Consider the following 14312-nt stretch of genomic DNA (forward strand, 5'->3'; position numbering starts at 1 on the left):
TCATCCCCCCGCTGTGATCACCTCCCCCAGAAGCCACCTCTTCCCGTGGTCACCTCCCACCAGGGTGTCTCCCCCCAGGTCACCTCCCCATCAGGTCACCTCCTCCTGTGGCCAGCTCCCCGCTGTGGGCATCTGCCCCAGGTATCTCCTCATCAGGTCATCCTCCCCTGCGGTCACCTCCCCCAGAGGCCACCTCTCCCTGTGTTCACCTCCCTCCCAGGTCACCTTTCCCCCAGGTCACCTCTACCCCACACTCATGCTGACCAACATGAGGTGCCCTTCTCCTGCCAGGAGCCCGCCCGGTCACTAACACTGCCCCTGGGGCTCTCTGGCTCCCGACCTGGAGGCACTAGGGCCAACCCCGTCAGACATGCTGGACAACTTTATGTGGGTCACTGAATGCCTCTGAACCTCAGCTTCCTCTTCTGCACCATGGAGACAAAAACATTTGCTCTTCAAGCCTGTGGTGGGGACCAGGTCAGAGTAAACAGGAAGACAGCTTTTGGCCAGGTGGTGCACCTTGGTGCCCGTGAGCGTGTGTGCGTGTGCACGTGTGCAGATGTGTGTGGACGCTCCCTTCTCCGCAGCAGCTCATGGCCTCCTGCAGGTGACCCTCAGCCAGCCCCAGGGCTGCCCCGCCTCTCCCCTGTGGACGCCCATCTCATTCGGGGTGAAGTGGGGGGACTGGGGTGTGAGGGGTGCTTTGGGGGGCACACTTCGACCCCTCTCTCTGCAGGCCAAGTCCTGGGGCTCAGTTTCCTCCTCTGTGCCCCAGCAACGTGGTGCAGGCCTTGCGAGTGACGTAAGGGTTCATGACCCAGGTGTGGGCAGCCAGCCCGTCACGGAAGGCCACCCACCTGGCCACAGTGCCTGCAGACTTTAGGTCTGGCACTGCCGATGTGTTGCCTTCCACAAGGCAGGCCCCGGTCTCTGCTGACCGTGCACCAGTCCTGGGGCTGGGCAGTTCTTCAGCAGCAGCGCAGCCCATACCGGGGAATTTGTGGGCAGAGGCGACAGTGACGCCCCTGTTCTGTGCGGGGACTCCTGAGCTCAGAGAGCCCAAGACCACAGGGCTGCATCTGCTTGGCCAACTGGGCCAGGCCTGTGCGTCGTGACCCGGACGTCTCTCTCTCGCAGTCGCCTTGCGTCTGGCCAGGGAGCTGCCAGGCTGCACCCCGCGGTGGGGATCAGGAGAGGGGCAGTGTCACCCATCCCTGGAAGGCTGAGCCTGGTGCAGCCAGGGAGTGAGGGGGCGGGAAGCCGGGGTGCTGCCCTGCGGATGCCCCGACACGCTCTCCTGGGGCCCCGAGCGGCTACCACGTGCGCCCAGGGTTCTGGCCACAGAGTGGGCAGGGGCCCTGTGCTCCTCACTGGAGGCCCCTGAGGCTCTGGAACTGAGACCATCCACCCGCCGGCCCCCTCTCACCGGCTCCAACACCCCTGCCTGCTGTGACTTCCTGCCCCGGACTCGCTCTGCCAGCTTGGGGCAAACTACTTCCCTCTGGGGTTTTCACTTCCCTCTTTCCCAAGTGGGGAAAGACCACCTGTCCCTGACCCAGAAAGGGCCCCTGCCCGGGGGCAGCAGCAGTGCCAGGCTGGCATGTGAGGCCTGGGGCAGGCCCGGCCCCCAGAGGCACAGGGGGAGGCTCTGTGGGACGTTATGTCATTTCTAAGTACAAGGTCAGGAGAGGAGCCGCCTGACCCTGGAGCAGAGGAGAGGCAGGACAGGAAACCGCCACCATCTCAGCCCACAGGCCTGGCTGCTGGGAGTTGCTCACGGCCCGCTCCTCCGGGGCCCCCAGGCCCAAGGCCACCCTGGAGCGTAGCTGTCCGCTAGGCCCTCTGTGCTCCCAGTCAACAGACCCACAGGGCTTGCTTGGCAGAAGGGGAGGGGTGTTAAGAATCAGCCCCCACAGAGAGCATTGCCAGGGGATTTTGTACCAAACCGAATGCACGGGTGGACGGGCAGGGCCTGTGGCTGCTTAGGCCAGAGGGAGCGGAGCGATGACAGGGAGCCCCCACGGTGGGCACGGAGCGCAGTCCTTTCCCTCCCAGCAGGCACCTCCCACAGCCTCCCCACCTGCCCTCTGCCATCCCAGGTCGCCCGACCCATCTGCTGGGGTCCTCACTGGCAGCCCATGAGTCTGGCCGCCAGGATGGGTGCCTATCAGCAGCCTAGATCCCGGCCGCTGGGAGGTTGGGCTCTGTGGCCCAGGAGCAGTGCCTGGCGTGCCAGGAATGAGCCCCTCTCACCACAGCCCCATACCCAGCCCCGGTCACACCACTGGGGACCGGCTGACCCCGGACACAGGCCCACCAGTTCCTCTACCCCTGATTAGGCCCTTCTGTGGTTGGGGTGGGGCAAGCTCTGCCCTGCCTTACCCCAGAGGCCTTCCACCTCCATTCCTGTCCTCCCTGGCCTGCCCTGAGTGGCCAACTCCCCACAAGGTTTGCCCCCTGCTGAAACCCTCCCCATGCCTGCTGGCACCCCTGCCCCATCCAGCAGGTGCAGCCCCTCCCAGCCAGAGCCTGCCCTCACAGTGGCTTCCCTCGCTGTGTCCAGGACAAGGCGCCCCTCCCACCCCCAGCAGCCCTGCGAGGCTAAGGTCCCAGAAGCCTGGGGGAGACCCAGGAGCCATTTCCCAGGACGGAGTGGGGGCTTCCGGGCAGCCTGAGGAGGAGGGAAATGGAGCTTGTGTGGGTTCAGCAGGAACAGGCGGCCCGTGTCCCCGCTTGGGTCCAGCCTTCTGAGAGTCCCGCGTGCCGAGGCCCCCACCTCCCTGGGAAAGCACTTCAGTGCAGCTCCTTGCTGTGAGAGCCAAGAGCCCCCAGAACAGCTCCAAGGAGGTCGCAGGACATAAGCCCCAAGGTTGTTTCTGGGGGCCATGGGTGAGGAGAGCCCAGGGGCACCCGGCGAAGAGGAGGAGGCAGAAGTGGGCAGGGAAGGGAAGGCTGGGGAGTTGCGGATCCCACCCGCAAGCAAGGGCTCTGCGCCCTGTTTTCCGTGTCTCTCCATCTGCCTCTGTCTACCCCAACAGGGAGGATGTGTTTATTTAAAGATGCCGCTACTCATAGCAGAAGTGTCTGTTTCAAAGCAGAAACATGATCCTGTTTGGGTTCGAGGAGGGAGTCATTCCATGAGGACATATTTCTTCTTTACAAAAAGAGGGCCCTGGAGCGTGGAGAGGGCAGGAGAGCGGACACCACGGGCCAGCTGAGAACTGGAAGCAGGGATTCTGGGCTCTGGGGCTAGGACCCTGGTGACTCAACCCGTGGGTCCTTTGTCCTTCACAGACAGGAACTGGCGTGTTTGGGCTTCTATCTTAGTTTCCTGTGGCTGCAGAAATTCATTCCATCACAGTTCTGGAGGCCAGAAGTTCAAAATCAACATGTGGGCAGAGCCACGCACCCTCCAGGGGCTCTAGGGGAAGATCCTTCCCTGCCTCGTCCATCTCTTCCAGCTCCTGGTGGCCCCTGGGGCCCTTGGCTTGTGGCTGTGTCACTCCAGTCTCCGTCTTCACATGGCCGTCTCCCTCGTGCCCGTGAATCTGTGTCCCAATATCCCTTCCTTTCAGGTGTCCCTGTGACAGGACCCCTGTCATACAGGGATTAGGCCCACCTTACTCAAGTATGACCTCATCTTAACTTGATGACATCTGCACAGACTCTATTTTCAAACGAGATCACTGCAGGTGCCAGCGGGTAGGACCTGGACTTACCATTTTGGGGGCACAATTCAACCCATAATACCCTCCTGCTTAAAAAGAAAGTGAAAGTGGAGGTCGACCTTGAAACGCCAAGGCCTTCCTCCTGCGGGGGCCGGGTGGGAGAGGGGCCTGGCCACCCGCTGAGCCCCGCTCTCAGGCAGCATCTCCAGTGGTGGGAGGGGCCCTGGGGGGCAGCACAGACAACAAAACCCAGGAAGCCCTAGAGGCCCGTCACTGCCCAGGGGGCTCTGAGGACCGGCTGCAGGACCAGGGTCTGACCCGCTCGGACGTTTACCTCCTCCGTGATCTGGACTGAAGGCTTCAAGCTTTAGTTCTCCCTCCGTGAAGTGGGCTGACTGAGAGGCCTTGGTGAGGTCACCGGGAGAGCTGGCCTGTGCCAGTGAGGGAAGGAGGAAGATGGGGCCGGCGACTCCGCTCAGCTGCAGGACGACACCCTTATGTACTTCCCAGCTAACCTGAGACCTCAGTTTCCCCATCTGCACCCCTGTGAGGACAAAAATCTCTGCTTTGCTCCCCGCCATACCCACGCATGAGGCCTCACTCTTTGACACAGGAAGATGAGCCCCAGGAATGGGAGGTGGGGGAAGGCAGCCTAGCCGGCCTCTGCGTCCAGAGGCCCACACCCCCAGCCTTGCGTCTGGAGAACATCCCAGAGTCCAACCATCTCCCATCTGAGGGGCTTGGGGTCCTGCAGCTGCAGACGACTGCACCCTCAGGGCCGACACCCGCCCTGGACGGGCAGACACGCACCCCTGCTTACGCCAACTGCTCCATCTGGGTGCCAGGCAGGGACAACTCAGCCCTATCACGGGAGCACCGCTGGGGGCTCCCGCCCACCTCTGGTCCCCCGGCCACGTGTGCCTCAGTTTCCTGACCCATAAAGCAGGGAGGCTGCGATGACAACCTCAGGGCGGAGCATCCCCAGGGGCCTGGGCACAGTGGCGTTCAGGTCATAAACTGCTGTGGCCAAAGCCTCTGGGACAGGCCTCTGAGCATGCGCAATCAGGAAAGCGGGGAGAAGCCAGTCGCTGGGTCCAGGAAGCAGAGGGGAGGGTGCTGAGGGCACCTGCTGTGGGTGCTTCCTTGGGGTAGAAACGAGACCAGAAGCCCCTAGGGATGAGAGCCTGGCCACGGCGGGGGCCCTGGGATACAGATGGATCCCACATGCAGCGCGCGTCCCCGGGAGACCCCAGACCTGGACGGTCAGCAAGGCCTGGGGTGAGAAACGCTCGGTCCCAGGTAGGAGGAGTGCCCAGAGCTGCCACAGGCTCTGTGATGGGAGGGCCAGGCAGTCGTCACACCTACTGGGCTGAGCCTGCCCTGCACGTCCAGCTCCTGCTCCCGGAAACTGCCCGGTGTGGGGGCCAGAGAGTGACCCCAGAGCACTGTGGCCCAGGACATGAGAAGGCAAGCTTCACCCCGCTCGGACCACTGCTCCCGACCGTGGCCAGCCCACATCACTGGAGCCCGGGCTCTTTCTCCCGACTGGGGGCATTGCTGGGGTGTGTGCTGGGGTACGGCCCCATCCCCCACAGGACTCGGCTGTGCGCTCCACTCACCAAGGGCAGCTCCAGCCATCCCCTGCAAGCTCTGCTGGACACCCCCTCCCCCCCGCTCCCTCACCCACTGCCGTAACCTTCCCGCCACCTTGGTGCCAACCCTACACCTGGGAGCCACAAATGCCTCTTGGATCCCAAGCCTCCAGGCAGGGTGGTTCTGAGCGGGGTAGCATCTCCCAAGCCCTGGCCAGCCCCGAACCCCCTGCACCACCCCAGCATGGCCCGGGGAGCTGTGGTGCTCTGAATTCTGAGTGGCCGATGGCGCATCATGCCGGTGAGGGTAATAATCACTGCCTGACTCAGACACGCACACTGCTGGGCTGTCATGCCTATTTCAGGAAAATTAATTATACCCCATGCCGAGAGGGAACTCGCCCATTAAATGTCTTTAACGCACCTGCCCAGAATGCCATGGCACAGCCTGCCTGCACCCCCGGGCACGGGAAAGGGTGGGCAGAGGCCCCAGGTTCCCGGCGGGCTTGCAGGGTGGTGGCCAGCAGGGCTCTAGGCCCTTCCAGCCAGGCCCGACCCCGTCACCACTGATACTGGAAACTGCAACCTCTGCCCAGGGAGTCCCCTTTGAAAGCCAAGCCTTTGAGCGAGCTGAGTGCCAGAAAAGGCCTTGGGCAGGCCCTGGGGCCAGCCTGAGGACCTGGCTCAAGGACCTGGCTGGCCCTACTGTGGCATTAGAAGGCTCCGCACCAGTAGGCCGACCGTTGCCCACATGGGAAGGCTGCCCTATGCCCTCTGGACAGCTGGCCCTGCTGGCAAGTCCGTTTCCTTCTCCCACTTGCTCTATGGAGTCTGCTAAGATGGACAGCAGGCACGTCCAGGACCAGAGGCTGGGAGCTGGGCTTAGCTGCCCTGGGCTGAAATTCAGCCCAGGCCTCTGGGCCCCGAGCTTCACCTTTCCTTGGCAAGGGTTGATATACACGTTGGCATAACCAGGCTGCACACATCCCAGGACAAGCTTCCCAACTGTGACTAACCATGGCTCACGTTTGCCTGGGTCCCCCCAGCAGGCTCGCCCCAGGCCTGCCCTTGCTATGTCCTCAGACACCCGGGGGCAGGCATGGCTGTCACCCTCCTGGTAGGCAGAAAAGAAGGGCTTGGAGCAGTTCTACAGCTCAGCGAGGCTGCAGGGTTTGCAGGGAGGAGCCACCAGGTGCCAGACGTCACGCGTGAGCAAGGCAAGTCCTACAGCCGGAACTGGCCGGCCCCTGTGCAGGCTTGGGACTTGTAGGCACAAAGATTCACCCCGTCCTAGAAAAACTGTCATTGCCATATCTACCAATTGAGGCTGTTGCATTTGTTAGTAGTTTTCAAATGTGTTTTGTCATTGTTATCATAAAAATAAATTTTATAAGAATACCATTCCACCAAACACAGTAAGAGTGATGGTTTCAGGCAAGCCCACAGCCTCCCTAATGCTTGCGGTGGCCTGGCGTCTACCATCTGAACACGAAGACGTGGACAGAGGCGTGTACGCCTCATCCCCTTACCATGTGGAGATGCAATGGGTAATTAACACACAGTCGACCCAGGAGATGACATGAAAAGAAGACATTCCCAGGAACAAAGAGGAGACCAGACAAACCAACTGGACACAGAGCAAGATGGCAGAGACACAGGCATGTCATTCACTACACTCAATGCTAAAAGGGCTTCAGCAACCTATGTGTGAATAAAGAAACTGTGGTGTATATATATATGATGGAATACTACTCAGACATAAGAAGTAATGAAGTAATGGCATTTGCAGCAACCTGGATGAGATTGGAGACTATCATTTTAAGTGAAGTAACTCAGGAATGGAAAATCAAACATCGTATGTTCTCACTTATAAGTGGGAACTAAGCTATGAGGATGCAAAGGCATAAGAATGACACAATGGACTTTGGGGACTCAGGGGGAAAGGGTGGGAAGGGGGCGAGGGATAAAAGACTACAAATTGGGTTCAGTGTATACTGCTCGGGTGACGGGTGCACCAAAATCTCAGAAATCACCACTAAAGAACTTCCTCGTGTAACCAAATACCACCTGTTCTCCCACAACCTATGGAAATAAAAAAGTTAAAAAAAAAAGACTGTTAAATGGGCTAAACTCACCAATGAAAAGCAGAGATGGTTGGACTGGCTAAAAATCAAAGACTTTAAAGTATGCTGCCTGCAAGAATCACACCTGAAAGACAAAGACAGACGGCAAATATAGAAATGGTCAAAGATACAGCATTCAAACCCTGACCCCGGGGCGGCTGGCATAGCCATGAACATCACAGGCAACATAGACTCCAGGGCAAGGAAGATGGACGAAGACATGTGGAGACAGTTCATCAGTGAAGAAAGGGTCAGCCTGTTAAGGAGACACACAGTCCTAAATATGCACGCACGTGATGGAAAGCTTCAAAATATGCAGCTGGAACTGAGAGCAGTGAAGACACAGATGAAGGCACGAGCTTCGTCCGCCACCTCACGCTCTTCCCTCAGCAATGAACAGAGAAAGAAGACAGGTCAGTGGAATGTAGACAGCTCCAAAAACAGCATCTCCCGCTCGCTCGGATGTCTGGAGGCTTCCCCGACTGCAGCAGAATACGTGCTCTTCTCAGGGCACATGGAGCAGACCCAAGCAGTCAGCTGTAAATTAAAAATTAACAACTAAAAGATACCTACAAATGGCTAAGTATTAAATAATTGGAAATGAAACACATTTCTAAGTGACCCACAGGTAAAGAAGGAAATTACAAGAAAAACAGAAAACATTTTGCTTTTTTTTTTTTTGAGATGGAGCCTTGCTCTGTTGCCCAAGCTGGAGTGCAATGGTATGATCTCGGCTCACTGCAACCTCCGCTTCCCGGGTTCAAGCGATTCTCCTGCCTCAGCCTCCCAAGTAGCTGGGATTACAGGTGCATGCCACCACAGCCGGCTAACTTCTGTATTTTTAGTAGAGACGGGGTTTCACCATGTTGGCCAGGCTGGTCTCGAACTCCTGACCTCAGGTGATCCACCTGCCTCAGCCTCCCAAAGTGCTGGGATTAAAGGCATGAGCCACTGTGCCCAGCCTAAAAACAGAAAACATTTGGAACTAAATGAAAATAAAAACGCAACACACCAAAACATACAGGATGTAACTAAAGGCGTGCTTATTGAGAAAACAGAGCTTTAAATGTTTATATCAGAAACAAGATATAAAATCAATGATTCGATCTTTTGAAAAGCTAAAGAAGAGAAAATTCAAATCAAAGTAAGTAGAAAAGGGTGATAATAAAGAGAGGAAATCAATTACATAGAAAATGAATAAGCAACAAAGCGAATCCATGGAACCCAAGGGTGGATCTTGAAAAATTAAAACAAATTGATAAACTTCCAATCAAAAAGATGAAAGAGAGTAAATACAAATCTTTAATATCAGAAATGAAATGGAAGACATTAGCACAGATTCTACACAACAGAAGGGTAATAAAGGAATATTGTGGACCAGGTGTGGTGGCTCATGCCTGTAATCCTAACACTTTGGGAGGCTGAGGTGGGCAGATCACCTGAGGTCAGGAGGTCGTGAACAGCCTGGACAATATGGTGAAACCCCGTCTCTACTAAGAATACAAAAATTAGCTGGGTGTGGTGGCAGCCACCTGTAATCCCAGCTACTCCGGAGGCTGAGGCAGGAAAACCGCTTGAACCTGGGAGGTGGAGTTTGCAGTGAGCCGAGAGCGCCCCACTGCACTCTAGCTTATGCAACAGAGCAAGCAAGATTCCATCTCAAAAAAAAAAAAAAAAAAAAGAGAGAGAGAGAGAGAATATTGTGGACTTTACACCAATAGACCTGACAACCTGGAGGACAGGAGCATGTGCCGTGACAGACGCGAACTTCCAAACTCACTCGAAAATGAAATCCCAGATCTGAATGGCTCTCAACCTACTAAAGAAACTGAATTTGGGATTCAAAACCTTCTGACTAAGAAACTAGCCCCAAATGCCTTCCGTGATTTAAAGAAGCATTTAGGGACTCAAACATTCAAGGAAGAAATAATAACAATTCTACAGAAGTAGATAGAGTCAATAAAAGGTGCAGAAATTGACAAGCTGATTCTAAAATGTATATGGAAATGTAAAAGACCTAAAAAAGCAAAAATAATTTAGAGAAAGAACAAAATTAGATGATTTCTACTACCTGGTTTCATCAATATTTAAGCTATGAGGATAATAATAATCAAGACACGTGCTGTGCTGGCCAGGTGCAGTGGCTCACGCCTGTAATCCCAGCACTTTGAGAGGCTGAGGTGGGCGGATCACAAGGTCAGGAGATGGAGACCATCCTGGCTAACACGGTGAAACCCCGTCTCTACTAAAAATACAAAAAATTAGCTGGGCGTGGTGGTGGGCGCCTGTAGTCCCAGCTACTTGGGAGGCTGAGGCAGGAGAATGGCGTGAACCCAGGAGGCGGAGCTTGCAGTGAGCCAAGATCGCGCCACTGCATTCTAGCCTGGGCGACAGAGCGAGACTCCATCTCAAAAAAAAAAAGACATGTGCTGTGCCACAGAACAGACAGATCCGCGGAACACAGCAGAGCCCAGAAGCAGACTCTCGAGTTGATGGTTACTTGATTTCTCACAAATGTGTCATATTAATTCAACGGGCAAAGCGGAGTCTTTCAGTAAATGGTGCTGGAACAACTGGTTATCCACAGAAAAAAATAAAAATAAACCTCAACTGCTATCCCGAACCAGAGGCAAAAATCAACTCAAAGTGGACAGAGCTGTAGACACGAAGGCTGAAAGCATAAACCCACTGGAAGGGCACACAGGAGAGCCCCCAACACTGGGGTAGACAGAGCTTTCTTGGATAAGACACAAAAATCACCAGCTGCAGAAGATAAAATGATCAGCTGGACTTCATAACAATAAAAACCTTCAACTCTTAACTCTTCAAATGAAAGGCAAGCCACAATGGAGAGAAATATTCTGTGTGTGGCGGGAGGAGAGGGTACAGACACATACACTCATGTGACAAAGGGACTTGGGTTCAGAATATAAGGTCAGAATATAAGGAACTCCAACAACTCAATAATAAGAATTCAAACAACCCAATAAAAATTAGCAAAGGTGGGGCACGGGGGCTCATGCCTATAATCCCAGCACTTTGGGAGGCTGGAGGATCACTTTAGCCCAGGAGTTCAAGACCAGCCTAGGCAACATCGTGAAACCCCTTCTCTACCAAAAATAATATACAAAAATTAGCCAGGTGCAGTGGCACGTGTCTGTAGTTCCAGCTACTCAGGAGGCTGAAATGGGAGCATTGATTGAGCCCAAGAGACAGAGGTTGCAGTGAACCAAGATGGCACCACTGCATTCCAGCCTGGGTGATGGAGCGAGACCCTGTCTCAAAAAACAAAAACAAAAACCAGCAAAGATGCAAATAAATATGAAAAATAGAATGGCTAATTACAAGATGGTCAACATCACCAGTCATCAGGAAAATGCAAGATAAAATCATGGTAAGATACCACGACAGACTATCCAAGTGGCTAAAATTTAAAACACTGACAATGCTAAGTGTTGGTGAGGGTTGGAGCAACTGGAGCTCTTGTCCATGGTGGGCAGGAATGCAAATAGGAGCAGCCAAGTTGGAGGGCAGCTGGGCGGCTTTTGTCGAGTGAATCGCTGTCATGCCACATGAACCAGCCTCTGCACCTTGGCCTACATTACCCAAGAGAAATGAGACACGTCCACACCAGGATTCACAGCAGCATCATTTATAATCGCCCCATGCCGGGAACCACCCAAACGTTCATCACCAGGTGAGTGGATAAACAAACACGGGCCTTCCCCACCACGGAACACGACTCAGCAGGAAACAGGAATGAGCTCTTGATGCGCGGCACGTGGAGGAAGCCACGTTTAATTACGCTGAGTGAGAGAAGCCAGCCCATCAGGAGCACACGCTGTCTGATTCCATTCCTAGGAATTCTGAAAAATGCAAACACACGCCCAGTGACAGGAAGCAGGTCATCCGTTGCCTGGGACCAGGAGCACAGCAAGGGCACGGAGCGGAGAGCCCAGGGGAGCTTTCCGGGTGACAGGCGTGTTCTGTGCGTGGATTCTGACGGTGGTGACCCAGGTCGGTGCCCGGCAGAACTCCTTGAACTTCGCGCCAAAGACAATGCATTTGGTTCAGGTCACTGGGAGCTCGGTGGAGCTGATTTGTTCTGGGGCACATTTCTGCTGAGACGGATTTGTGTTCTCCCCTACGCCTCACAGTCTTCCGGCACCCCCCCTGGAACCCAGGGCCCCGGGCTTTTCACTTAACCTCTTGGCTGGAAGGGAACATGCTCTGTGATCACAGGAAGGTACCTTCCCCTTCAAATTTCAAAGAAAAGCCCCTAAAATCTGCTGGGGAAGTCCATTCATTCCAGCCCGGAACACTGCAAAGGACAAAAGGGGAATGGAGCATTTCTGGCCACCTGGGTTCCCTGAGTACTTTTTCTAAGTCCTTTCTTGTTTCTTGTTTCTTGTTTCTTTCTTTCTTTTTTTTTTTTTTTTAACATAAATCACATTCAAATAAGTGAAATAATAATAATTAGAAAAAAGTGAGTCAGACCGAGACCCCAGCAGTTCCCCTGAGGAAAGAAACTGAACATTCCCTCCCTCCCTCCTCCCTCCGTCCTCTCTCCCTCCTCCCTCCCTCTTCTCCCCCTCCTCTTTCCCTCCTCTCTCCTTCCCTCCCTCTTCTCTCCCTCTCTCGCTCCTCTCTCCTCCCTCCGTCCTCTCTCTCCTTCTCTCTTCTCTCTTCTCTCCGTCCCTCCCTCTCTGCCTCCCTCTCTTCTCCCTCTCTGCCTCCCTCCTCTCTCTCTCCTTTTCTCTTCTCTCCTCCCCTCTCCCCTCCCTCTCCCCCTCTCTCTTCTCTGCCAGGCAGCCACACCAGCTGCATAGGCAGGACCCAGAGCCCAGCCCTCCTGGTCTCTGAAGAGTTAACCTGGACACCTTCCTCAGGACCCGCCCGGCTCCGAACAGCGGACTCCTCGCAAGATCAGAGGTGGGGCTACAGGCAGGGCGGCTGTGCTCACCCAAGCCCTCACCAGCATGCCGCCTCAACACCCCGGTGTTATTCGGGAAGAAAAACGAAGAGGCCAACTCTGTTTCTTCCACCCCAAGAGAGTCAGTTCCTCTTGGGTCAGATTCGGTTCCTGCCTCCGAGGGAGGCGAGCACGTGCCCAAACAGGTGCATCTTCCCTCAGCTCCCTCCAGGCTGGGCCCAGGGACCTCCCTCTGGCTGGGGCATCCCCTCTCTCCCCACCCCCACCCCAAGAGGCCAGTCCCGTTCCTGGGAGCCAGTATTTCTGGACGGCCAGAAAGCCTTCTTCCTATCCCGTGGCCTAGCAAGGAGAGCGCCACCGGTTCAGGCTGACAGAAAGGCACAGAGGCAGGGCCCAGGCGCCTCCAGGCAAAGGCCTCCGCTCCCACCCCTGCAGGAGCAGGCGCGTCCACGACGGAGTAAGCAGGTGGTCAGGTCACCAGCAATCCGGTTAGCCGCAGTGCTTCTTCCCTGGTGGGTGTCTGGCCCCGTTCTTGCTGGGGATGGCACCCGGGGATGGCGCTCGGGGATGCCACCGTGTTTCCTCAGGGCCCACTGTGCACCCTGCGTGTCGCGCCCTTGTCACGGGAGCAGCCTGCTGACCCAGAGCACGTGTGGCTGTCGCATCAACAATAAAGGGCTGGAAAGCTGCAGCGCCAGAACGCAAACTCACGTGTGTGGCAACAGAGGCCACGTTCTCAGCCACCGTGCCACTCTGCATGTCAGCTGGCTGGGCGTGCCTCCGTCTTGTATTAGCAAGGACACGGCAGTCACTTGATTTGCTTTAGTTGAAGCTCCAGGCAGTACCTGGCCCCTCACCAGACTGAAAAAGAAAGTCCCAGAACCCCAGAGCCCCACATGGCTCAGAAGTGCCATCGAGTACTAGGGGTGCGCCAAGAGTGCGCCAGGGCCCGGCTCAGCCCGGCCAAGCCCCAGCAGGAGGGAACATGTCCTCATCGAGAACATCCTGCAAAATGCCCGGGGTGAGTGGGGGACGCTCACGGTGCCAGGCCTGGGCAAGGGGCCATAAAGGACCTTCAGGCAAGGGGCAAACACACCCCTGGGTGTGGCCAGCTCCCTCTACCCATCAGGACCTCCCCAGTGGAGGGACTGAAATGACTCAGGAGCAGATCAAGGAGCCCAGGGCAGAATTCTGGGGTCCTACAAGGCCTGAGGGAGGCTCCCCGAGTGGAGCTCCAAATTTCAACCTGAAAAGTCTAAGCCTCTATCACCATCATCATCGCCATCGTCGTCGCCACCATCACGAGTTCTGGGAGAAGCGCCCAAGCATGGGAGACGTAGGGATGGTTTCGCCAATGCTGTGTGTTAAGGAGCTGCTACCTGCTGGGGCTGCTTCGGTACCCTGGAGCACCGTGAGACACAGCTGTCCCCATAAGGAGCTGACCACTGGGTCGAGGAGCTGAGACACGGGCGGGTCACACCCTGAATTCGCATGCACGACATGACAAGAGGTTCCGACTCGAGGTTCCTGGTTTCTAAGGCTCCCAAACAATAAACACAGGTGCCCTCAGCACAGCCGCCCGGCTCCTTGTTCAGCAGATGCCACGCAGCCCGACCTCGGTGTCCTGAGGCGGCCCCACTCTGAGCGGGGTGGGGTGACGAGGCTGCCTGGAGACAGAGCAGCTCCGTGGGCCCCCAGCTCCCCTGCCAGATTCCCCCACACAGGCACGGCCTGAGCAGGGGCCTCCGCTCGCTTAGGAGTGCTCAGCCCTGGTTTGGCCTCCCTGTCAGACGGCCTCAAGCCACTAAGCCAGCGGCAGCCACAGCCAGGACCTCAGAGGCTACTGCTTTGTTCTTAGAGGCAGCAAAACCGCAGAGATGACTCAGAAGACAAAGAGCCCCCTCGCCGGCCTCTCCCACCATCCAGTTGCCTGAGGGGCCTTCGCAGGGCAGGCTCTCCCGAGGGCCAGGACGCCCTGTCTGAGCAGAGCTCCAGG

The sequence above is a fragment of the Pongo abelii genome, chromosome 22 (genome assembly GCF_028885655.2).
Source record: "Pongo abelii isolate AG06213 chromosome 22, NHGRI_mPonAbe1-v2.0_pri, whole genome shotgun sequence".
Taxonomy (NCBI): Eukaryota; Metazoa; Chordata; class Mammalia; order Primates; family Hominidae; genus Pongo; species Pongo abelii.